The sequence below is a fragment of the Apteryx rowi genome, unplaced genomic scaffold, assembly GCF_003343035.1.
Source record: "Apteryx rowi isolate R43461 unplaced genomic scaffold, aptRow1 scaffold_157, whole genome shotgun sequence".
Classification (NCBI taxonomy): domain Eukaryota; kingdom Metazoa; phylum Chordata; class Aves; order Apterygiformes; family Apterygidae; genus Apteryx; species Apteryx rowi.
The window spans coordinates 74,478-99,397 of NW_020447830.1; positions in this window are offsets into that span (position 1 = coordinate 74,478).

Consider the following 24,920-nt stretch of genomic DNA (forward strand, 5'->3'; position numbering starts at 1 on the left):
CTTCAGTGGATTTGGCAAAGACTCTCGGTTTGAACCTAACAGTAGATACAAAGCACTTATAACATTCAAAGTAGGTTCTCTTCTTCTTGACCTTTGTGATTTTTATGGCCTATGTGGGTATACATAATCATTTTAAGATGTCTTCCTTTACTTACCATAAAGTAGCTATGAATTATCTTTAAAAAGGTTGATAATAAACTTCAGAATACCTCTTAAATGTACCCAAGAAGACAAGGGGGAATATAAGGTTATTGTTGTGAGGGATAGGTTCTGGCAACTGATCTGAGGATGCTGCTAATGATTTTAATTAGCTTTTGGAAGCACAATCCATGCACTCTGAAGTCGATGTCTTGCTGCCAGTGATGATACTTGGAAAGATCAACAACATAAAACATTTTCTGTAATTAAACTTCATAAAATTCCATGCATCACACAGGGAGCAATTTGTCCCCCGCAGAATTACTACGGGGAGTCTGTGGCTCGAATGGTTCCCAGCCATAAATCTCCAGCAAGTAATGTGTGCACTCCCCAGAGCAACCAGGGATCCACGAGGAGGCACCAAGATGTGATGTAGTTTCACGGGTCAGGTGCACATCTAAGAGTCAGGAAGTCCGAATTTTCCTCCTGACTCGATGGCTTCTCCAGTCCCCSCTTGACTGCCTAGAAAATCACTTCATTTCCTTATCTGGTCTATTTAGATTACAGGGTTATGTTTGTACAGCACCTAGTATGACAAGGATTTAATCACTGTTGTGTTTTTAGCCTACAGTAATAGGAACAGTGAAGTAGCAATAAATAGGGCAGAAAAAGCAGTAGACGTTTTTCCCTTAGTCGTGGTTGGGATAAGGTCCGCCACTTACTGAAACTGCCTGCTCTGTGTGGTCGAGCTCACACTCACTTCCACATCGGTGCTCTTCTGAGCTGGGCTTGGATCAAAGCTCGCAGGGAACAGCAAATCTAGTTCTAATGAGGAAAGTCCAATAGGAAAAGATATTTAGACAATTAAAAAAAAATTAAACTTTCCATCTCGCTAAGAAGTCATCCCTTACCCCTGAGAGCCTTAGAGGGGTGAGAAATTCATGCACATGCAAATGACAGCCCAGCCCTGCAGCTGGTTTGCAAGGAACTCACAGTTTTCCCAAAATCAGTCTCCTGGTGAAGTGCCTTGAGTTGGACAGGCAAAAGCAGGGAGACACAAAAGCAACAATATCTTGGGAGACTTTTGGCATGTCCCAGCAAGATAGTTATCAGAGCTTGATTGCCTGCAACGCATGTTGCAGCACAGCTTTGTGCTCCTACGACGCCTTGACATCTCCATTACAACTCACTTGGGAAGACCCCCTAAAAAAATCCAACAAACAGGGGGAAATACACATGTAAAGGACTTCAAAAACTGTCTGATCTCAAAACATACTGTGTAACTTGGAGAACTTCAGAACGATCTAATTCAACACCCTTCCTGGTCTGCAGCTACCATTTAATGCATGCATTTTAGGAGACAGGCTTGCGTCGATGGCTGAGACAAGGAACAGTTGGGTATTCAACGCAGGCAGCTGTAAAACACTAGAAGAATGATGGGAGAAAAGAGTTTGCAAAGAATGTATATTAACGGAGGGAAAGAAGACACTAAGACTAAGCATTAATTAGCTCAAGTGCATGTGCTGACTGGGCAGGATGACACAGGACACAGACAGATAGGTCTTTTTCTACAATGCTACTAACATTCAAGCTTAAAGTGGAATTCAAAGAATTCCAGTAGAGACAAGGATATGTATGTGGAGTCACCAAAAATGCTAAGTGCAGCATGACTTTATGCTGAAGATCAGATAAATAGATAAACACACATATATCAAACATTTTATTATTTAAAACAGATCAGATTAAAGATAAGAGTATTTGACTGGGATTTGTACTGAAATTGCAAATGAAAACTGGGCTTAGTATGTCCTGCAGTTTAGAAAAAGTTYGGGCAACTTTTACACCCTCTCTTATAAATCTTGGGGCTGGAGCACATGTTTAAGTACTTTGCTGAATCAGGGCCATCATGGACAAGAGTTTGGCAATGTTCCCCTGTTAATGAGCATCCAGGAAATGTACAACTGTTTTTAGAAGTCTAATGAAGATAGATTTGTATGAGATCTCTTTCGGTGCAGCCAGAAACCAAAACTCATCAACCAAACAGAAGTATGGGAGTCATTTTTTTTTTTTTCAGTGCCTGATTATGCTTCCAGGAGTGCTGGTGCGTAATGCTTTCAAACTTTCATTGAACTTTACTCTCTCACTCCGGGCGATTATTTTTCCTTGATGTCTGATGTTGAATGATATACGTGCACCTGCGTGATAATGGCTGGTTAGATATATCTTTTGTGAGCTGGGAAAACCCAGAACGTCACCTCTACACTTAACCATTTTATTTCTTTTATGGCTCCAGTATGAATCCCTTCTCTAAAAGCTACCGGTGGAGCTTACATTTGTCAGGGGAAATGTGGGTGTTTTATCATACCAGCTGTTTAAAGTCTCCTACAACTTTGCAAACTGCTTTAAGAGCCCTTGCTTTTATCACTGCTCAAACTTCCAAGCAGTCCCCAGAACAAAGGAAAGAACAGCTGGGAAATTTTAAAAGCAGCAATGTTTGCCGTTTCACTCAGGTTTAAGTACAATAATTAATAAAACTTCCCCTCCTCTTTTGCCCCGTCTCAGTGAACAACCACTTCTGAACAGGACTTCTTGCTAGCCCCTTCTGCTGCGTTTCAGCAGTTATATCCCCCTGTTCCAAAATGGCAATTATTATCATCAGTTCACATCCGTATTGTGCTAGCGTCCAGGCGTCATTCTGCTAAGATACAGATACCAGCATGCTTGGTGCAATTATTTATTAAGCATAAGCAAATTTTCTAGTGTTTCACTCAGTCAACGAACAAAACCAACAGAAGAGCAGGAATAAAATAAGCATGGCCAGGGAAGGCGAGAGACACCTCACCTAACTTCAGCCATATAAAAGTTAAATATCTAATACAGACAAATCATACGGGCTCCCCCTATGGTCAATGTAAAGACTCAGGGCCTGCAAAAGGTGATTTATCTCGTCTGCGCCAGACCCCTATCTTAGCACGGGATGAATCATCCCTGACCACTCTCTCACCGCTGACTGCAGAGGAATATCTGGCTTTAGCCAAACTTTTAGACAGTCGCAGTCAGGCTGCGATGGTCTGTCCAGCCGGGCTGTCTGTCAGCAGCCGGTGACGGATGCGCCGCGAGGAAGCGAAACAAAGAGCAGCATCGAGAGCTGTAACGTACGTGGYGGCGCGGTAATAAAGTGTGAAGAAAATTACTTCCTTCCCCTCCTCGGTGATTAGTTTATGCTCTGAAGTATGAGGACCGGATTGATGGCCGTTGTAATTTTATCCTGACTGAAGCTGCTGGAGTAGATTTGAGAGGCGGAAATAGCACTACAAATCTGCAGAAGATGAAGCGGGGTCCTCCGAAGGACCCAGAGGCTTGAAATGGTGCTCGTATTCAAAGCAGGATTTTAAAGAGAAATAGCAGTGATTCATATAATCATGTATTATATTTTCATATAATACATGCTTGAAACAGTATTTGCAGCAGGTTCAACTCTGAACATTTCTTAAAGGCGTTTAGGGGTCTTACCTCCCACCAAATACAAATACTTACTTCGAGATAACTCATTTTTCTTTCCTCCCCCTCTGACAATTAATGTCAGGACTGGTGGTTTTGGCCTTTTGGCTCAGCACAAGGTATCCCTACATAGAGTATCTCACARAACCACAGAATGGTTGAAGTTGGATGGGACCTGTGAAGTGCATCTAGTCCGACCCCCTTGCTCAAGCAGGGTCACTTAGAGAACATTGCTCAGGACCCTGTCAGATGGCTTTTGAATATCTCCAAGGATGGAGACTCCACAACCTCTCTGGGCAACCTATTCCAGGCTATCTATGCCCTGTAGGTATCTACAGGGTATCTATCTGCTGTTCTCCGCCCCAGCAGGATACTCTCCAGGCCATGGATTAGCAGACCCTTGCTCCGAGGGATTTATTCACACAACRGCGCTGCCCAGCCGTGATTTCAGCAGGGATCCTTCAGGAATGCGACACCTTCGCTCAGGAACAACCCGGCTAGTTCCCCAAGATATTCTGCCCCCCGTTCCTGGGCTACCACCATCAGCTCCCCTGGGTGACATTGCATGTGCCACCAGCAGCAGGGACGGCCAAACTGAGCCCAAGCCCTCGGCTGTTAAGCAGAGCACCATTTCGCCCTGGCATCAGTGGCCACACAGACTCACAGTGTTAACAAGCATCATTGCAAGGAAAAATACTCAAAGCACATAAGTAACACAAGGTACCTGTGTTTCCCAGCCGAGACGTTTCCAGGATAGCGGCAGCGACACTTCCGACAGACAGCATTTACAAATCATTATTAACAAAACAAAGCACTTTAAAGAGAGTCACCTCAGGGCACTCTGGCCCCTGTTAAAACAGACTTTTCAAAAACATTTATGGACTTAAATAAAACTCATTTTGGAACGCCAGCAAAATTGCCTCCAGGTTTCACTCTGGCTTTGCTACCAGTCTAGTCCTTAAAATTACTCACCAGGAAAGGGAAGGTTTTTTTCCCAGCTAAAGGTTCCCGTGTGTGTGCAAGTCGGCTATGAGAGCCCTGCCAGAATGCAGCTGGCCAGATGTGGGTGGCTGAGATTTGATGCAGTGTATATACCAGATTGTCATTATTGTTATTACTATTATTATTATTGTTATTATATGTATTGCAGCTCTGCCTGAAAGATTTCATAGGCAGACAAAGGATAGGAGTAACAAATGCTACAAAGGAAGAACTCAGGCACACTGAGATCAAATGATTTGCCCCAGGTCACCCAGGAGGTTGGTGGCAGAGCTGGGAAATGAGCTCAGATTTCCTGAGACCAGATCAGCCTCTTTAAAACAGAACTAGCTACAACATCGCAGCTGGGAAGCGTGAAGGTGCCTGTCACACTGGCACGCAAGCTGCTGCCTCAAGAGCCCGACCTGCACCTATAACATTGTGCCCTGGAAGCTGCGCTTTATACTTGTGCCAGTAAATGCAAAAACCTCATTAATAAGAATGAGAGAAATGGCTGCAGAAATGCGTTTGCTGGTAACTTTCACTCTCTTGCTCATATTGTTAACACACCCGGCTCCAAATGCTGGGTGGCAGATGGAAGTACTCATTGGTCTGATAGATTTATGGATGTCTGAATCCTTGTGGCAGTACATATTGCCTTCAGAACAACATTTTCTTCACTGTGAGCCAAGTCCTGGTTCAGTTGAAGTTATTGGAAGTTTTGCCACTGATTTTAATGGRATTAGGATTTGGATATGTGTCTGCAGACACAAAATAACCTCTAATGCAAATTTGGAAAACAAGAGTTGAATTAACTGGGGTGAGACTGAGGAATGAGAAAAATGAAAGCCCTGGTAAGATTTAGGACTGAATTTTGCTCCGTCTCTGTCTCTCTCTTATTCTAGGGAGACAGTTCCGTGGCCATGTCAGAGATCATCTGAGCACATCTTCATCTTGCCCAAGAGCTGACAGGGAGTGAATGAGGTAGGGAAAGCAACGACTGTTTTCATCTCCAGTCAACCAGTTGTAATCCCAGTTCATATTATTAGTGACTAAAAGTCGTTACTCGTGCGGCTTTTGTCTGGTGCACTGCATATGAAACCAAGCATTTTTCTCTGCCTGGTTTCCAGCAGATAATTGTCTATACCACATAAAAGGTCTTGAATCCAAGCATGAGATGAGGATGCTGCTGTGCAGCAGAGGATTGAAGGGAGATGGGGACTGAACTAAACAGAAGACTTTGGCCTAAGAAAGGTCCAAACACATGCTTAGAAATAAATTCACAGAAGAGGTAAGAGATAGAAGCAGGGATAACTGGCCAAAGAGTTTTAGGTAAGACAAGCCGAGGCTTGAACATTCATGTGATGCAGACCCTAGCACAGTTTGGGTTCTGCTGCCTCCTCACTTGAAGGAGTTGGCCAGAAGACTTTGCTTACTGCAAACATTTCTGGCTGAGAAAACACCAAGAAACACACGACATCTCAGAAAACAGACTCTTCTAGGATGATTTCTAGCATATTCAGTGTAAAATCTTGGTTAGAAAACTCATGAGTACATAAATTGGTAACATGGTGGCAGGATGCTGCTCTTGCGTATAGGCACATTTCTGAAAAATTGCAGCTCTAAAGCACAACAGGCAGGGGCTGAAGACGTCCAACAGCTCCCAGAAGTTTGTGCTTAGTTGCTGTGAGTGACACCATTTCCAAGCACACATGTGAAAGAATTCAYGCCGGGGATCAGCTTTTTATGACACTTATGCTTCTCTTTACTCTTTGGCAGGTGACGGGAATTTATATCACAAGATACCACAATATGTGAAGCTGGGTTTCGTAGCCAGGGCAGACCAAGACAAGCTGATAACGTCTGGACTTGATGAGTTCCTGGCTACTCTGAAAATGCCAGGAAAGCTACTGATGCACTTGGTGGGGCTAGGGTTGTATCCAGGTTGCATGTCACCTCCCRCAAGTCATCTCGGTTTCCTCCCGGGGAAAAGAGCACTTTACCCAAAAGACCATTTCTGAAGCTGAAGCCAAAGACCTTCCACCAAGTTCACTGAGCTCCCTCAGTCTAGCAGGAGAGAAAAACTGCGGCGAGCGCAAGTCATTTTGCAGCTCTATCTTGAAAGGAGGAGATGAATTCCTTCCTCCTCAGCTGCTCGGCTTGGCCAGCCCCAGCTGTGAGCACACGGCAGCTCTCCTCCCTGGCAGGGCGAGATAGCAGTATGGAAATCGCTGCCCCTGGCTGATTGCACAAGGCAGGTGTGATGCCAAGAACATCGTCACCCGCTTCGCTTGCCAAGTACCTGGATGCAGCACGAATGAGCACATCCTGCAGATAGCTCTGTCAGCCGATGAGCACATCCCCCTCGGAGATAGGATGACTGAACATGCAAACTAATGTGCTTATGATTCTTTCATGTGCAGAGCTGTAACAGATGTTTAAAGATCATCTTCTGGCACTGGGGCAGTGTCTAGGAGGCCCTGGATAGGAGCTTTCTTGGCACACTTGTTTTCTTCAGATGAGCTGAGGGGGAAAGTTCCTGCTAGTGATTATTTTCTGTCTGTGTGCAAGGGCTTCTGATGTGTGCCCCAGCTCATGTGTCGGGGAATGCCAGCCAGATAAATGCTATTTTCCTCTTCCCTGAGGGTCTCTGTCTCTCAGCAAGCCCTGTAAAGGCCCCTAAGACATCCTCTTTGGTGACATTAGTAATTAAAAGCCTGCAGCTGGAAGCACCTTCTACTTTCATTGACAGTGCTTGGTGCAAACATTAATCACAGGTGATGCCCACAAGAATCTCAGCCAGCAATAACAGGGATATATGCAGATGTTATGCTGAATCTCTGAAGAAAACACTGGTGTGATTGTGCTCTCCAGGGATGGCCCCTGACACTAGAGGAAGACACCTCGAGCTGCAGTGTTTTGGGCGCCGTTATATAAGGTGGTCGGTCTCTTCGGTAGCACTTCTGCAGTTTGGCTGCTCTCTTCTCCTCGAAAACTGAGGCAGAGTCATAACAGATTTGCCTCCAGACATCTTGACGCATAATAAATAGGCCTTTGTAATAATTAGACTGTTGCCAGCACGGCGTGAACATGAAGCTTTGCTTCACCCTGCGATTGTGCTGCCAGCAGAGCCCTGGGTTTATTTTGGGACGTGGCGGTAGCAGCCAGGGGAACAGGCAGCTCGGCAGAGGACGGTCATCGGGGCTTGACCGCTGGGTGCAGCTGCTGGCACTGTGCTGCTTTCAGCAGGTCCTGTGCTCAGAGATCTTCAGGAGAGCACGGCGCCTGGTCCAATGTCCAAGCGGGGACAGAGGTTGTTAGAACAACCACCATGTGGCACTGGTGGCCAGAGATAGCAACTGCAGGTCACTCAGGTGTTAGCGAACACAGCCATGCATTTTGGCACCCAAAGGGAGGACCCTACAAATGTTGGGTGAGGAGCTCTTTAAAAATCTGGCCTGAGTCTTTCTGCAACTCTGATCTCCATGTGTAGCAGGCAAATAACTGTAACTCCTTTCTTTCGTCTTGTCCATCTTCTTGCACGCCAGCCAATGCATGGACTTTCTCTGGGTGTGAGTATATTTGATTTACAGCTTGCTGAGACTTTAAACTTCCTATTCACCATTTCTACTGAACAGTCAAATACAGAAGCAATCGGGATCGAATCTAACAGAACGCTATTTTCCTGCTATGAAATCCTATAGCAACAATTGAAGTCACCTCACTGAGGACCCCGGCCACTACATCAAAAAACAGYGTCTGCAGCGCCACCGCCATGCTGGTGGATGACCTACTGGTGCAAGTCCCATTTCATCAGCGGGATTTTTCTTGCAAGGCAGCTAAAATGACTTTGGCAGACTCAACATGTGAGCCTGGGTTCAGCTAGCTTACTGSAGGACTACCTGTCTTTAAACAAGGAAGGAGCATTTATTCTCAGGGATTGGTCTGGAGTCACTGCAAGACACTAGGACCTTTTAACTAATTATACAGATCTGGGATCAGACTCTTACTGATTGCTGGAAAAAATTAGACCTCCTTTTCCAAACTGTTGTTGAGTAGAGACAGAGAAGATGGAGACAYAGATAAATGGGGCATCAAAGACATTTTCATAGCATAGACTGGGATACCATGAGGAGAGCTCATCCACCCCCCTTTCCTAATTTATCAGTTKTGCATTCTGAACACCGGCTTTCGGTAAAAGGATATTTCACTATTAAGTTGTAAGGGGAACCCTACCGCCTAATGGCCAAAGTTAAAGGGAGTTTTTTCCCCAGGAGCCAAAAAAAAAGGCCCAAAGTAAGGTTTCTTCCACGTAGTAATTAAAACTGAAGGCAGTTGCTCTCAGCCTGTGTCAGTAGAATGCAAAACAGTAATTTCTCTCCCACTCTTTTGGATTTTGTTTTTAGCAATGGGGCTATAACACCATGACTTTGTTTGCAGCCTCRTTGAACACGAGGTTTAATTCATTAATGTTTATAAAGTGCTTCAAGATCTGCAGCTGGATAAGTGCTAAGAAGTATTATTGCTGTAATACAGATGAATTTGCTTATCTCCCATGTAAATCAGCTTAAAACATTAGTCTGAAATTAACAGCTCTGGGGTTAACAATAGGCTCAACCACACACTAAACTGCAGCACTTATCATATCACAACATTACCCTTATTAATTACACGCCCTGCTGTGGTTTTTGGACCGAAATCAGCTGCACTTCAGATACGGGCAGCCGGACAGCRCCGAGAGGGAAGTGTTTGTAACTGTACGACACATATGTTAATCGTGAAATTAAACAGATGGCCCAGTCACTCATCAGTGAAAGTCCACCAGGGGCTGTAAGAAAGAAGGAGATTTCCTATGTAACATAACAATTTGGACATCAGAAGGTTTCGCGTTACAAGATTTTTCTTTATCCCCCACCTGAAACTTTTCAGGGGTAACGTCAGGGAATTTCATCCGGACTCGGGATACTAATCTAGCTTTAGGCCGTTTTGATCCGTCCGTTAAGAGCCGGCAGCCCGCTCCGCGGACCTCGTGTCAGCGTACGCTGTGCAGCAGAGGGGCCCCGCGCGGCGACGGGGACATGCCCGGCGCTGGCCAAGCCTGCCCGGCTCCAGAAACCCTCGCGGGCGACGGTCTCGTGAAAGAGCTGAACTCGGCACGCGCTGCGTCGTGCACCGGCAGTCTGCTTTTAGGGGCTGCGGGGCAGCGGAGYGGGAGCAAACGCCGCTCGGCGCGCGTCTGCGCTTCTCTGCCGAAGCCACTCGTGTCAGGTCGGCCGCCAAATCAGATTTCGAGCCCTGTGACCGCAAAGCTCACATCAAACTCAGYCTGCAACTTTTACTTATTCTAAGCATCATGCACAAAGAATATCTACTGTAATTTCGTCTGGCATCAAACTATGTAAAAGGGGGATAATGGGTCCGGTTAAGATTAAAGTCAACTTCTGAATTCTGTATCCTTCTTCACTTATACACATGAAAGGAATGATTATCACTACTTYTTAATGTATTTCTGGCAACGGTTAGCAGTTCTAACCAAAAATCAGGGCTCTGATATACACATGCCTGGTAGAGACAGCTTGAACACAAGATGATTTACAATCTAAGAGGACACCAAAGAAAGACTAGATGAAGGAAAGGAAGGGTTATTATCCTCAGAGCACCCAGAGCCAAACTTTCAATGGTATTTAAATGCCTAGCAGCATTTTCAAAACTTGACATCTAATTCCCTTTGAAAACCTGTTCCAGATTTGCAGAAGTGGTCAGCTCTCCCAACTGGAGATACGTTTTCAAAAGAGCTCAGATCCTAATTAGACAACAGGCAGATTTTCAAAAGTGCCCAGTGTGGGGCACCGAGACGTTCCAGAAAAATCGGAGTAGGAATCAAAATCCTCATTGAGAGCAGGAAAATTCAGGTTTACACAGCTACTACCAGCTGCAGCTTCAGCTAATGTTTCAGTCTGGTGCTTAATCAAAAGGCCATCTGGGAAGAAATAATTTCTTTTAACTTTAYTTAAGCAAGTATTTACCTTCTTCCTCTTCTGCAACATAGAAAACCATGGGTATCCTTCTCTTCCCATCRTGTTCAAGTTCCTACACAAAACAGTTTTGGGAAATTAKAGCTATTATCTCTCTTTGTTTAATATTTACAGAAAGGGGATTCTCATTTTATCTTATTTTATTCTAAGGTCATCTTGAGTTGGGTTGTTTTTTTTTCATTTTCATTCTGAATACAGAAACTTTTCATTTTACTAAACTCCTTTTGAAATTGACTTTGGTGTTTAATAGAAACCAGAGAATTTCTATTTCAAAAATACCAATGAATATGAAAAAAATGCTCATCTGTATTTTCCATGTGTGATAAAATGATTTCATGATGAGCYCAAATTAGAGAGCAGGTGAGGAAAATGAAGCTGGGAGATGAAGAAAAAGAAATCTTTGTGAACTTTTCTCACACACCCAAAGGCATGATGTGGATTTCAATCTTTACCATTTTCTTTTAAGTAAAACAACAACAAAAAAGAAGTCTGGATCTGTTAATGAAACATAACCTGGCTATCCTTTCACCAAGAAAAGATGAAGCAGCAGATTTGCCCAGGAATAATACCAGCTCAAAACCATCCTTACCAAAGTAGATGTCTTGTATCAGGCTCTTCAGCTCCTGTAAGGCTCCGGGTGAGTGAATGGTGTGAGGTTTCRGATGTGCTGGGGTCCCGAGGACAGGAAAATCCTGGGCGAGAACATTTCATGCTTCCTGAAGGGAGGTCTCCGAACAGCCCCAGAGCTTTACTGGGCACCGCTGGAGACTCTGCTGGGTCACAGCACTTAAATCCKGGGTGACACATCCCTCACCGGCCTCATTCAGCCCAATTCCCGGCAAGCGTGTAGCGGGAACGCATCCCCGCAGTGCTGCATCTGTGCTCGGGGGCCAGCACCAGCCGCGTTCAGGGCACTGCTCAGGCATGCAGAGCAATGACAGTGAGACGTAGCTTGGTGAGCTGGTCCTGCCTAATGCACCATCCACTTCAGCCTGGACACCTGGCAAGCACCCCAAAAGCCTAGCAGGTCTCGCTACAGTCAGGATGGGGGAATTAGTGCCTCCATCTGAGCACCTGGGAAAGGGGCTCCAAATCCCACCACTGGCCTCTGGGCACTATCTGGATTTTTTAGGATGCATCTAAAATTTTAGGATACCTTTTGCACTGGTTTTGGAGAGGTGGGAGGCTGGGAATCATTCCTCATGTGCATATTCATATCTGATTCTGGGTCTGGTTTAACCTCAGGAGGAGCCTGGGTTGAAAAGGGTCATGCAAGGTCTCTCTCTGCCATCTCGCCAAGTCAATGAGGCATGGGGCTGGATTACAGGAGCACCATCATATAAAGTTTATGCCCAGCTGCGACTGCCGAGGAGAAGAGCCAACCAAATGGTCATCTATCATCCTCTTGCCAGATGTGGGAATGCACAGACACAGCTGGCAAGCGGCATGATACAGCAGTGCGGAAGCATCTGGCTGAAATGAATAGAGGTCTGAAACCATCCTCTGTTTGCCTCTGACATTTCAGAACCTGGACTTTGCTTCTCACACGTTTCTAGAGCATAAATTACCAACCATGACTCCCTCTTCTTTCTGCAGCTCAGAACTGGTTACCCTGCAAACACACGGCTGGCACTGCCCCAACTCCAGACAGCTCAGGGCTTGTGAACGACTTTAACCGGAGAGTTCGTCGCCTTTTGGGAATTATATAATGAGAGCAGAAAGGCCTTGTAAGGCAGAAATAGAAGTTAGGTGCTCAACCCAAAATTTTCACTGAGAGGATTTGTGCTGCAAGAAATCTCCTCTCTTTGGTTTTACTTAACACCAAACTGCCAGCAGAGAGGGAGTAACAACGTGACATGCACTGAATAAATAATGTTGCAGTTCTTGTTCAATACTTTCTTTTATTTTCTTCTCCTTTCCCACTCTTTCTCCCTTGGACAGGACTCCCTGACATTGTCACATCACAGAGGGTCAGACAAGATGATCTCACAGGTCCCCTCATCCCCTTGATGTCCCCTTAACTCCTCTATCTTCCAGTTCTGTGACATGCTTCAGTTTCACAGGGATTAATGACCAGATGGAATTAATGGTCCTCAGCTGCAAAGTAAGACTTCAGCTCCTCCCAGMTGGTCAACATTTACCCCTGCAGGTCAATCATTACTGCTGACCTCCAGGTCTAAGAGCCCTGAAAAAGTCATCACTTGCTCCCGCAGCTGGCTGGGCGCACCAGGAACAGGGCTAGGGACAAAGCCCAGAAGCAATCCCCCAGCTTTGGAGACAAGTGCTCCTGCATGTGGTGCCTCTAAATGTTGACCTGCTAAGCGAGCTGTTAATCAAAAGCCGAGACGCTCTAGTCATGGGAACCTTGCGAATAATTTCTCATTGATTAGAGATGTCTTCAAGCAGCGCTTATTCACTGGGACATGCTGCAGCAGCAAGTATCAAACGGTTCTTTGTCAGCACAGGGAACTCTATCCGGCTTCTCATAATCCGCTGAAGGCACAGCTTGGCTTTCTCTGCCTGCATGGAAGCTTCAATGTCGTTACAATCAGCAGAGCCCGGTGCCAGGACATGGACAGAGAGGAGATTTGAATTACCTATGCCTGCAGCTCAGTTGCTGCAGGGGACCTGGGGGGGGGGGGTTGTTCTGGCAGAAATGGGGCACTGGGAGGGGGCATCTCCCAGGACATCAGCCACCCACATGATGAAAGTTCAGCGCTGAAAGCTCCAGAGAGCTCCCCAAACTGGTTCAGCTCACCACATCCACCCCAAGCCACCCCCAAGAGGAATGTGAGGTTTTCCAGTGTAGAAGATGGTAAACCAAAAAACTTACAGCGTGACTCAGAGAGAGGAATCAAGGGCATAGTGAACATCTTCTGCCAGAGAACAAATGCCCAGATCACACCAGGAAGCAGTGAGGTTCCCATGACACAAGGGAAGGCAACAGCACCCAGCAGTCCTCACCAGTCCAGCCTGGAATAAAACTTCACTAATTCCAGCATGGGTCTGACCTTGAGCAGCCCAGAAGGTTTCCTGTGTCCATCTGCATTATTTATCAGCATCCAGGGAGCTCCTCACACCCTCCACAGCTCTGCGCCCACAGTGCCCGTGCCCAGCTCCAGCCCTGCATGGTGCACCCACCAGTGCTAAAAGATTTCCCACTATTACTAGGGAGACCAACATCTCATCTGCCTCCAGGTTCGTGAGTCGCTCCCAGTGGGAGAGATGGGCTGAGCAGGGCAGGGGTGCTCCTGCAGCGACAGCAGAGCAGGCAAAGCAAAGTCTGTGCCAGTCAGCAGCTAGCTGCAGGAACAATTTCAGATCTTCATGAAATCATCAACCCTGTGTCCTGGGATTATGAGCTCAAATAAAATGCCCAGAGGACCTGTCAGGCTAACAGCAGGGAGGGGGAAGTTTCTTTCCCTTGGTGGGCAAATTACATACTTAATAATAATTTACCTAGAAGGTCTTAGTCAGTTCAGGCCTTGAGATCTGGAGCATCAGGGCCACGGAGCCCATCACCGGGCATCCAGACGGCGGGTGCCAGCAGAGGCACTCCCCCACCAGCTACCACGGCTCCTGCAATGCAGGAYAGCTGCAAATAAATGTGCAACTCATAAAGCTGAAAGGGCTCTGCAAGCTATTAGGTAATTAAGCAAAGTGAGGGCTTGGAGCGCCTGGCTGCTGCTTCCAGCCCATGGCTGTGCTCTCTTTAGAGTCTGATTGGATAAAGGATTTTTATTAACTTCATATTTTTGCTTCTAATTTTCCTCTCTTTTCCTTTCATATTGCAGGCCCTGAGCTCCTCTGGTCTTGCGGTGATGTTTATTGGCACTGGCAGGTTGCAACACCCCTGCAGGCTTCCCACAGACAAACCCCAGAGTGCAGACCACGAACCGGAGCGACTTCATACGATGCCTTTGCTGTGAAATTGCTCAGGCACTTCCCTCCCGGTTTCCCTCCTGCTCTCCCCAYCTTCCCAGCTGGAGCCTCCCCCCCACCGCGCCACTCTTTTTCCAGCAGAAGAGGCAGCAGGCCCAGAAAAGCAGCTGGTTTGCAGGGCACCACCGCACTCGTCTCCTCGCCGCTCCTCGAGGCTGTGGCTCGAGCTAGGGACCAAACCCCCGTGGGCTGCAGCAGTGGCCACTTCTGCCTGTTACAGAGCTGACTCTAGACAAGGGGGGAGGGAGGGAGGGTGGTTTTGAAGTGACACCAAAAGGCTCAGACGCTCACTCTTGGCTCCAGCATAGACTGCCCCCTCCATCTTCAATGTCATGTCAGTCAGCACCATCCAACCCGGACACCTGGGAACCTGCACTTTGACCCCTTCAATACACTTTTCATTCCTACTATCCTCAAAGTGTGAGCATGACCCTTAAAATACAAGGGTGTGTTTTTGGTTTCCTAGTGCCAGTGTTTGGACACCTACTATTTGGTCCAGAGAGCTTCCCATCCTTTCTTTGCAGCAACAAGACGAGGGGAGTCCCTGCCACCTTTCTGGAAGCTCTCCATAGCTTGTAGATGTTGATATAAAACACCCTGGAATTTATTTAACCTCCTGCAGTTGCTTGTTCTGCCCCATCGAACAATGGACTCCGGTTTGCGAGCGGGCTGAATTGGCTAAGTTGTCTAATTCTTCGCGATGCTCACAGGCACATCTGCTAATAACAGCTGGCTGCCAGCCCAGCCTCCCTTTTTTAATATCGCTTTGGGGTTTTACTGGTAATGTCTCTGGATAGAAGGAGGGAAAGAAAAAAAGCAGCAAGCCCCCAGAGTGCCACCAGTGAACCAAAATAAAAGGCGGCTGGGAAAGCGTCTGTTCGACTAGCAGCGGTGCCCGGTTTTGGTGGCCCTCCAGCAGCCTGTTATAATAGCAGGGGAGTGGCTGGGTCACTTGAAGATTTATTTCAGCCCCTTGTCCTGGCTGGAAGGAAGCACAAAAGATGCTTTGTTTCCGCGACCAGGAGAAGCGGAGCGCTCCAGCCTCCAATTCTCCCGCTTGCCAGCGGAGCCTGATGCACTCCTCCATGTGGGATCCATTTGAGTCTGAAAACTTGACAAGAAATGTCATAGCAACACCAGGACGTTCCCCAATCCAGCACAGCAGCGGCAGCTTATTTGTTCGGCGCTCAGCTGCTGTGCACAATCAGTGCAGCATGTAGCGTGCAACGGGGTTTAAAGCCACGTCGGCAATATCTGGCTGTGTCGAAAAGATGGTCTGTCCACGGGGAGCGCTTTCTGAGCCGCACTCGGCATTGTTTCAGCTGCCAGGCATCTCGTCTGGCTCTTGCAAACCCTTGCCTCGCTCAAGCACTTGCAAACCTTTCAAGCGGTGCCGTCTCCTTCCCTTGGCGTTGCTGTCGTAGTCAGTGTAAATGCCACGGCCCAGCTTCAGGAGTGTGTTTAGGTTCCTAACTTCCATCTTAATCAGCTGGACTTAGGACTCAAAAGATGATGTTAGATCTGGACCTGCACATCTCTATCAGCTAATTTTCTTTTAAGTCCTTACTCTTTACTGCTGCAAATAAAAGCTCTTTAAGAACGCAGAGAAAATGTAACTGATGCCTTTGTGAGTTTGTGAACAGCCTGAAATAATAGTTCTAAGCAGCAGAAGTTGCTGCCTTCATTTTAACTATGAAATTTGATGCTACTCAGAAGGGAAGGAGGTAGACTCATCTTTGGAGGAAGGGTTATAAAGGGCATTTTGTCACTTGTGCAGGGGGGCCAGAGCTGTGACACTGGCAGTTCTCAGAGAGGCCATGGTGTGGATAAGCCTCTCACAAAAGTAATTAGAAGGTGTTGGTTCATATATAGGGCATCTGTTGGAAGAAACTCAAAGTGTTGAGGGCTCTGTCAGAGGACCTGTACCAGTAGGTCTCTCTTATTTTAAATAAATAATTCTAAATAATTAATTAATCTAAATAATTTTGGGGGGACATTCATTCACTTGTCCCTGTTAAAAAGAGAGCCACTGCAGTGTATTTCTCTGATCTGCTGGAACAAACTATTCCCCTGGTGAAAGAGAAAAGGTCATTTGGTGTAGCATGGCAGCCCGTAAGGTAACAAGAGAAGAGTTTGGCAAGCAAAAGGCCCTGCTCAGAAATGGCTCTGTCCTTGCTGGCCAAGCCAACACTGAGCTTGGGTGGCTTAATTTTGCCATGTAACACTCATTTGTCTTGGGATGTCTTTTATCAGCATGACCTGAGCCCAGAAATATTCAAATCCTTCCTCCAAGCTCAGTTGCAGGATGGTGCCAGACCCCAATGGGAAGGACCACCCAAAAGGATCTCAGTTTTTCAGGATTTTGCTCACTGGAGGGAAAGCAATGAGGCGTATTCCCATGGTACCAGGATCACCAGCCATCACAGATGGTCCCAGAGCCTCTGACATCTCAAAGGGATGACACTCCTCAACATGACTTCCTGGGTCACCGTTCATTTCTTCTCTGCTGAACTCCCGCAGCGCCACAGCCTCTGCCACTGTCACTCAGGCTCACCTCCCCATAGTGATTCTTCTTGCCCAGACTGTAGCCAAATCCTTGTTGTTTTTGGCACTCTCCACACCTGGAGAAGGCCAAGCCCCAGATCCATTTGACCTCACAATGCTCAGCTAGCTCAGCTCACGGGTCTCTTCCCCATGGATATTTCCACCTCTGCCTTCTACCATCTGCCTAATAGTGACTCAAGTGGACTTTAATGTCAAGGAAAAGGAAAAACCTTTAAAAATCCCTTTTTAATTTTTACTGTTTCCTTTAATGTTTGTGTTCTCTTAAACTACCATGTTTTCCAGGCCAAAGATGCTGTGTGGCTGCCTGGGAAGTGCTTCCCTCTTTGGAAGCACTGCCATTAGCAACTAATAAATGTCAAGATAAACTCCATAATCACTGATTGTTGCATCCAGAACTTAAAGTTTCCTGGATTGTTTTACCTTTAAGCAAAACCACCATTTCACTAAATTGACACATTTTTAGTGCCAGAAAGCACCATTAGGTCTTCTAACCCAACCTCAAGGGACAGATTTCAGGCAGCGAGCATATAATATTCACAGCATACTTGCTGTAAAGTGGCTGAGTGCAGGACTCAAACGTGGGTACAATAGTCCCAAGGTATTACTGTGAGCCACCCGCACCCAGCCACGAGCTGATAGCCATAATAAGGTGACCTTGTAATTCTGGCCACCTGCTGGTCCAATTAAATTATGGACATCTGCAAAATATAAGTCAGGAGACTCCCTGTGTCCTTGCGGTGCATGAGTTGTATTTTATAATGATTCCAAAACAGTTCTAAGTGAAAATAAGCCATCCTGCACAAAAGCTAACACAGGCAGGGTGCAGAACTGAAAAAGAACTGGAAAAAATTAACTTCTGGTATATATTTCCTATGGTTCCTTTCAGTTAACTCGCTGCAATGCTTAAAATACTTCCTTGCCATATGAATCTGCTGCGGTATATTTAACACATTACCGGTATAAAATGATTCAAGCGCAAACTTCTTTTATCAGCAAGATCCAAACTACTTTTCCTCCCTCTAAACCAGTGATGGAGCTAAACCAAAACCACAGATCTGATCACTCCCTGAACATTTGGGTAAGTTTGGATCTTCAATCTAACATCATGTACAGTCCTAATTTGTTAATAGGCCCACACCTAAATCCCAAATCCAAATATTGTGGGATTTGGTGGTTGTTCTTTATAACAAAGTGATCCAAAACTCCATTTCTAGGAGATTTAGGATATGAGGAAGTTTGGTTCTGACAAGAAGCAGCCACTGATGGCCCTCTTCTAAAGAAAACAGAAGGGAGAAACGAGAATGTTACCCCTCTTGTGTTTGGACAGAAGATTTTATTTTGTTCCAAAATTGTCCTGGCGAACCCCCTGCTTTGGGGCAAAACAATGAAATTTTACAGGGTGAAGAAATAATATATGTTTTTGGGGATTTGTCCTAAAGGGACTTGGGATTTTTTTTTTTTTTTTAAGGAAAATTGCACTAATTCTTTTCTTCAGGCATGTTTCAGGCAGTTTCTCTTCCACTTTTGATATCAGCATAGTGATAACCAACAGATAGAGGCAAGGAGCCACAAGAGGGTTTGCTCTTTGCTTCGATCTCTTTAGAAACCACCAGTTTCTCAGACAGATCTGGCTGCTGGCATCCGCTGTTGTGCTGCCAGCATGGTCCTTGCCAGGCTGTTGGACCCTCTCCCAGGCTGCTCCCAGACATGGTGCAGGAATGGGCACAGGCATGGGACCATTCCTGATAGATGTCTGGGTGAAGCCATGCTGTTTTAGAGGCTAAGAGAGTTTAATAGYGTGGATGATGCCAGACTGTTAGTCTCCGGACCAGAGAATGACTCCTGGTAATGTTTACTTTGTTGATATAGATGTAGCCATTGAGGTCAATGAGACAAACTGCAGAAACAGACTCATTTAAGTACTTTGAGAGATCAAGGCTGAAGCAAGTTAAGAGTCTGGTCTATAAACTCTTTGTCTTTTCTCTCGATAGGAATAACACAGGCAGCAGCACTTAAAGCTGTATCACTAACCCAAAATCGCAGTTCTGAGCAAGGTGTTGAGCTCTCCCTCTGAGAGCATCTCTAGCCTCCCAGACCCATTCAGTCCTTAGCTCTCTTTTTAACCCCTGTAGTCAGTGGGACTTATCTGATGYTCTGGAAACGTCTTAAGTGTGAAGTGGACCAAGTCAACCAAACCCATTCTGTAGTCTGMCAAAAAAGACCCAGATCCTGGCTGTGTCTGTCTCATCCTGTCATTGTGCCCATTGGCAATACTTTTAAGATCCCATTCTCTGGCTTGTCGCACCCTATCATGAATACTTTCCCAGTAGAAAAATCGAAGAGGAAACCTTATGACCACCCTGTCCTTTAAGTACTCTTTGAAGAATGACCTAGTTTGGATGACTCCATACCCAAAGTGCCATTGATCTTCCAACACATGTCCCACAGGGCAGCTCCCCAAAGACGGCATCACTGCATATTGAAATCACATTTCCTAGCCTCTTCAAAGCTTCCCAGCATAGTCAGATCTTCTATACCACAGGCAAATGCCTTACCAGACCCTTACCACTCAAGGGACCACAATGAAAGCCAGATTACTTCATCAACAAAACAATGCCTGGAGAGCCCATGTATGTCACTCGTGGGCTTGCCTCCATCTCCATGCCATACCAGCCTCCCTTTTCATACTCCCCCAGTTGTTCCGCCTGCCTCCAGACAGCCTGATGGACTTGTTTTAGGAAGTTTTGCTTGAGTGCTTTCATAYGCTATCACCCCTAATGGTTTGCCCAGTTGTCCTGGTTACAGTTTGATCTCTTCCACAATTCACCAGACAATCTCCCTTCCACGATTCGAAGGCCCTTGTAAGAATCCTGCATCTTTTGCTTTTGCTGCTCCTTTGAATTCTTCGAGGCATCTGTGGCTTTGTACACCAACAAGGCCTGGGCATATCCCCTGAGTTTAATTATGGGTCACGTAACGATGTGCTAGAGAGCAAAAGAATAATTGGGTTCAGACACCCAGTTTTGGTGTCTCTGTGTGGATCTACTGATTTAYAAGGACAGATTTGAAGGTGAATAGGCAGGTCCTTATCTGTAAAATGGCATAACATTCAGGCAGGTATTTCACTGCCTCACAGACTGTCAGAGAGCCTTCCTCCAGAGTTAGGTTTATAAATCACTCTAAGGCGACTGTATACAAGTTTGGTACATATATACACTCATAATCACTGAATGCTTTGTTTAACATGTGCTTCCACAGGCTGCCCTTGACTTGAACAGGGATGCTTTTTCTTAACTTGATCGGCTTTGGCAGCAGGCAATGCAAGCAGCCATTGAGATGCCAGGAGGTCATCTTGTCAATCCCTGCTCAAAGAGGGGCCAGTTCTTTGGTAGATGAGCTTCAGGCTACGGGCCTGAATTTCATCACAGCTTGAAAAACCCAACACGGCTGAGAACTCTGCATGTGAGTAAAGTTACTCACTGAGAAATAGCTGCAAGAGCAAAGCTGAAAAGCACCTGGGCTGCAAGCCAAAAATATTTTACAAATATCATTAAAAAATGCTTATTTTCTCAGCATAAATTAGTGGAAACTGCTTCAGATCAGAAGGCCTTCTGCATTGTGTTCTGAACCACTGTGGGTTTTGAGAAGCTTTCACAGAAGCTCTAGAGAGCAAGTTTTTTCAATGGCAGATTATTTTTGTGCATTAATTTTGCAGAAAGGGTATGCTTCTACATGCCACATAACCTGTTCTTGGAAATCATCATTTTGCAGGCTTTCTGGCTTCAAGGATGTGGGAGATATGCACACCTATAGCCCGCCCTGAGATGGTGCTGAGGTGCTTGGTGGTGGATCAGGCACTCGCAAGATGCTCTGCTTTGAAGCCAGAGCTCGGATGGATATCCTGACCTGGTTTCATAACTTGTCTTCACTCCCTCCATCTCACATCTGCATGACTTTGGAAGAAGAGACACAAACAGGGAGGAGACTTTAAAAATAATCTTGGGCAAAACAACATTTTTGTATTTAGGGTTCCTCAATGTGCTCCTTGGTGGTAAATCCCTCTGCGTGAATAAAACTCCACCAGCCTCTCCAGGGCTCATGCATGAAGGTCACTGAGGKATTGCTGCCAGTATTTTTTGTTGCTCTCTGTTGCATTTTTTTTTTTTACTCCAAGTTTCCCTCTTGTTTTAGTCAGCTTTCATCTCCCTCCTTTGTTTGTGCACTGTCTCATTTTGCATCTGTTTTCCCTTTGCATATTCTCCCTTCCCCCTATGTTTACTTTTGTAAGCAGACTGTTGTTTTTATTCAATTCCCCTTGGTTTTCTCTGGGTTCTTCAGTTCTTCTAATCTTCGCTGCAGCTCTCCCATTCTCTCCCCTTACCTTCCAACCCAGCGTGCTGCTGGGGCCCTGTTTCTAATTAGGTCTATTTTGTCTTGTTTACTGGACTTTTCCTCTCCCCTGTGCTGTACAGCAGCCACTTTTTTGGAGAGGGGGCTGACCAGAAGCCAGGAAGCTGCTTCTCCTTCACTGCTGTTGGTTTTATTCATTTACGTATTTTTCTTTCCCTATGAAATGAAGTGGATAGCTGCTTGTAAAGTTTACACTCCCATTGTAGCAATCACTGTGGAAGTTACTTTCATGCATGTTAAATTGCGGTAAAAAAAAAATYCATCTTACTACCCTTGCTTTTTCTTTTTTATCTCAAAGTACCCATCAGATATGGACCCAATCCTACTTGCTACCACATATCCCTACAGAAAGACCCCCAGGCCAATGCCCTGGGCCCTCCACTCTCAGGTCCTCACCAACCTTCTCTAAAAGCTGCCACTGAGGAGAAGTCCAGAAACATCCTTCTGAGCTGAGAAAATAACACAGATTTCACAGTGCAGCCCCTCACTTGGATCTCCTGCAAATTTTGCCAGAATCAAACCAGCTCCAAGAGGCGCTCAGATTGTAGCAAACCTGCCTTTCCTGGCAGGGAAACAATCTGAAGAGAGAATTTCTCACTAGATCTGGTTTGCATTCAGTATTACCTTGCGCTGTCATATCTGGGTAGTACAGCAGGGAAATGTTTGCATTCCAGGGGAAGGCAACTTTTATTAACAAGAAAAAGAATTTAAAGAGCAACATGGGTTTCATCTACTCATTTTCTTTTTTTTTTTTTTGAAAAAGAGAAGGGAAGCAAAGTAAAGGCCAGCTCCTCTGCTCAGATGACTGCTTGACACAAGAATGAATCTTCTATGTCCTCAAAGCTCAAGGGTACTGTTCAATATCTGGCGAAAAAGTGGGGCTGACCAAGATGAGTAAGGGTAGCAGAATCAGGTCCTAAATTAAGAAAATTTGTGGGGAAAAATGTGCACTGGCTTTGAGAATTCCAGCAGTGCTCAAAGCCATAAGTGTTTTGTGCCACAAGGGATTAAAGAAATTTGAACTGGAGATATTGGGTTTAGTTCTCGAAAAACTTTCCTTCTCAATCCCCTTTGTTATGTTTTCTTCTTTTTTTTTTAATATTTGGTTCTTATGAATAGAAGTGGTTAACTCAGGACTTTATGAAACAAGAAACTTGGCTTCCACTCCTGACCCTTGCATTTGCTTTCTGCCTAGTCTTGGAGATGTCACTTAAAACTATAACTATGAGGAGACTTGGGTAGTTTTAGGCATTAAGCCTAAAGATCAGGTGAGTAAATAGGATTATCCAAAGCCAGCAAGCTGAGCATAAAATTACCTAAGACAACTTGCAGAAAATGTGAAGATGGGCAAAACCCAGGGCTTCTAGATAGCTTGTCTTGGATGAAGAAAGACAYACCTATCTGCGAGTCTCCAACTGCAGTTTTCAGCTGTGAAGCCTTGTCCAACATTAGATACCAAAGCCACATTAACCCAATCTTATAGAAACCCAGAGAAAGACCCTTGGCATCCCTTGACAGTGAAAGGGAAAAGTGGGGAGGTAACTTCTCAAATTTCCCCTCTGCTTGTCTGAGGAAGGAGCTTCAATGCACATTGTGAAAAGGGTCTTGACTTTTGGAGTAGTTTCTTAGGGTTCTCCTTGGCAGGGAGGGCATTTCAGCAGGACGCCAAGCAAGTTCAATCACTGGACTGTGGGAGACAATGGGACACACATGGCAACTTCAGAAAGTCTTGTTGCCACCTCTCCTTGGTGCAAAGCCAAATACAATAACYGTGCTCAAAGAACATGTACCCGTGAGCAGGTCTAGAGGGAGGACAATGGAGCAAAGAGGTAGTCTGAGAGCTCTGCTTTGCCTCGGTTGTGACATAGGCATCTGAGCAGAGTGACATTTTCAAAGCTGGTATAGTCTTGCTGGTGGAAACTTAAAGCCCTTGGGACTTTGCCAGCAGTAATGTGAGTGTGTATAGCACTCAGCCATAAGAATATGAAGGATCCCAGTAAAATCCCATGTTGGAAGTAGCACTTATATCCATTTGTAGCTTTAGCTCAAAAGTCTGATTCTGTAATCTATCTGCACCCATGCGTGTTGGATTTCTGTTTGAGTTGTGTACAAAAGGTGAGCTGGAGTCAGTCAATTGTATAGCAAGCATGTGTTTAAATATTTCATTAGAAGGTATGTTTTGGAAAGCCAAAAAAGAGCAGCCCAATTTTAATAAATAATCATATCAAACATTTATGATGCCAAAGCCATAATATAAATCAGTATGTTTAGACTTGAGTATGATAAATAGACCTTAAAATAAATTATTTGAAAATAATTTCCTTATTCACTTACCTGCCAATTTTTCTGTACAAAGGCCTTTGTTTCTCCAGCTACTCCTGATAACATCACAGCCACCTGAAACAGCTTTTGGAGCAAACCTCAAAAGCAATCCAAAATCCATGAATCGTGTAGACATGCATGCACAATGAGAACAGGTCCTTCTAAAAAGGTTGACTAGTAAAAATCATTATCTTTCACAGAAAGTTAGGGAACAGGGACATGTGCGTAGTCCTCATTCCACAGGTTGGGTGAGGAGCACAGAACCTCAGCAACAAGCACCAAACAAGTGTGTTTTTTTCTGCTTGATCCCCTACTGCATGACAAGGATAGAAAGCATGGAAGAAGGAGGTGTTTTCAAGAGTAAAACAATTAAAGGTTTCAATCAAACTAACATCATGCTTGGTTTCAACAAGAAGGACTAGGCATGGGTCTTAGCATTTGTTTTACCACTTCCTTAGCTGCTCAGCTTTGGTGCCGGGGCATAGGCTTGAGGTTCCTTGAAGTCCACAGGCAGAGCCACCCCCGAAGTTAACCCAGCTCCACTCKGCAAGAGATGGGCATCCAGCCATCCTACTGCAGGGGGAAGATGCTGACTGCAGACCTCCATCTTGGGAGCAAATCCCTCACCTCTCCTGTAACAGTGGGCAGTGGTAGCAGAGCATCGTCCTCCTCCTTGGCAGCTTTGGAAAGAGAGACTCTAGARTAGCATTTCCAAGGCCCAGGGCCCAATCCTAGCATTGCCCATAATGTAAATGACAGGGTTTCTTCCAGTCGTCTTTGTCACAGGCTCTTTGATTGCCCAGACCGGAGAGTGGTACCTTCTTGCCTGAAAGCAGCCACCCCACTGCTAGCCTAGAATAACTCCTACTTTGCAAGGATGAGAAGCAGATGAGATCTGTGTCTTAAAGTTACAATGGCTTTTTTTGTTTTAAAAACATCCAAAGGCAGATAGTTTGCCCACTGTATATTTTAGCTACTGGCAAATGTTTCTAGCCATGCTATAGAGTTGATTATATCCCTCCCAAGCTT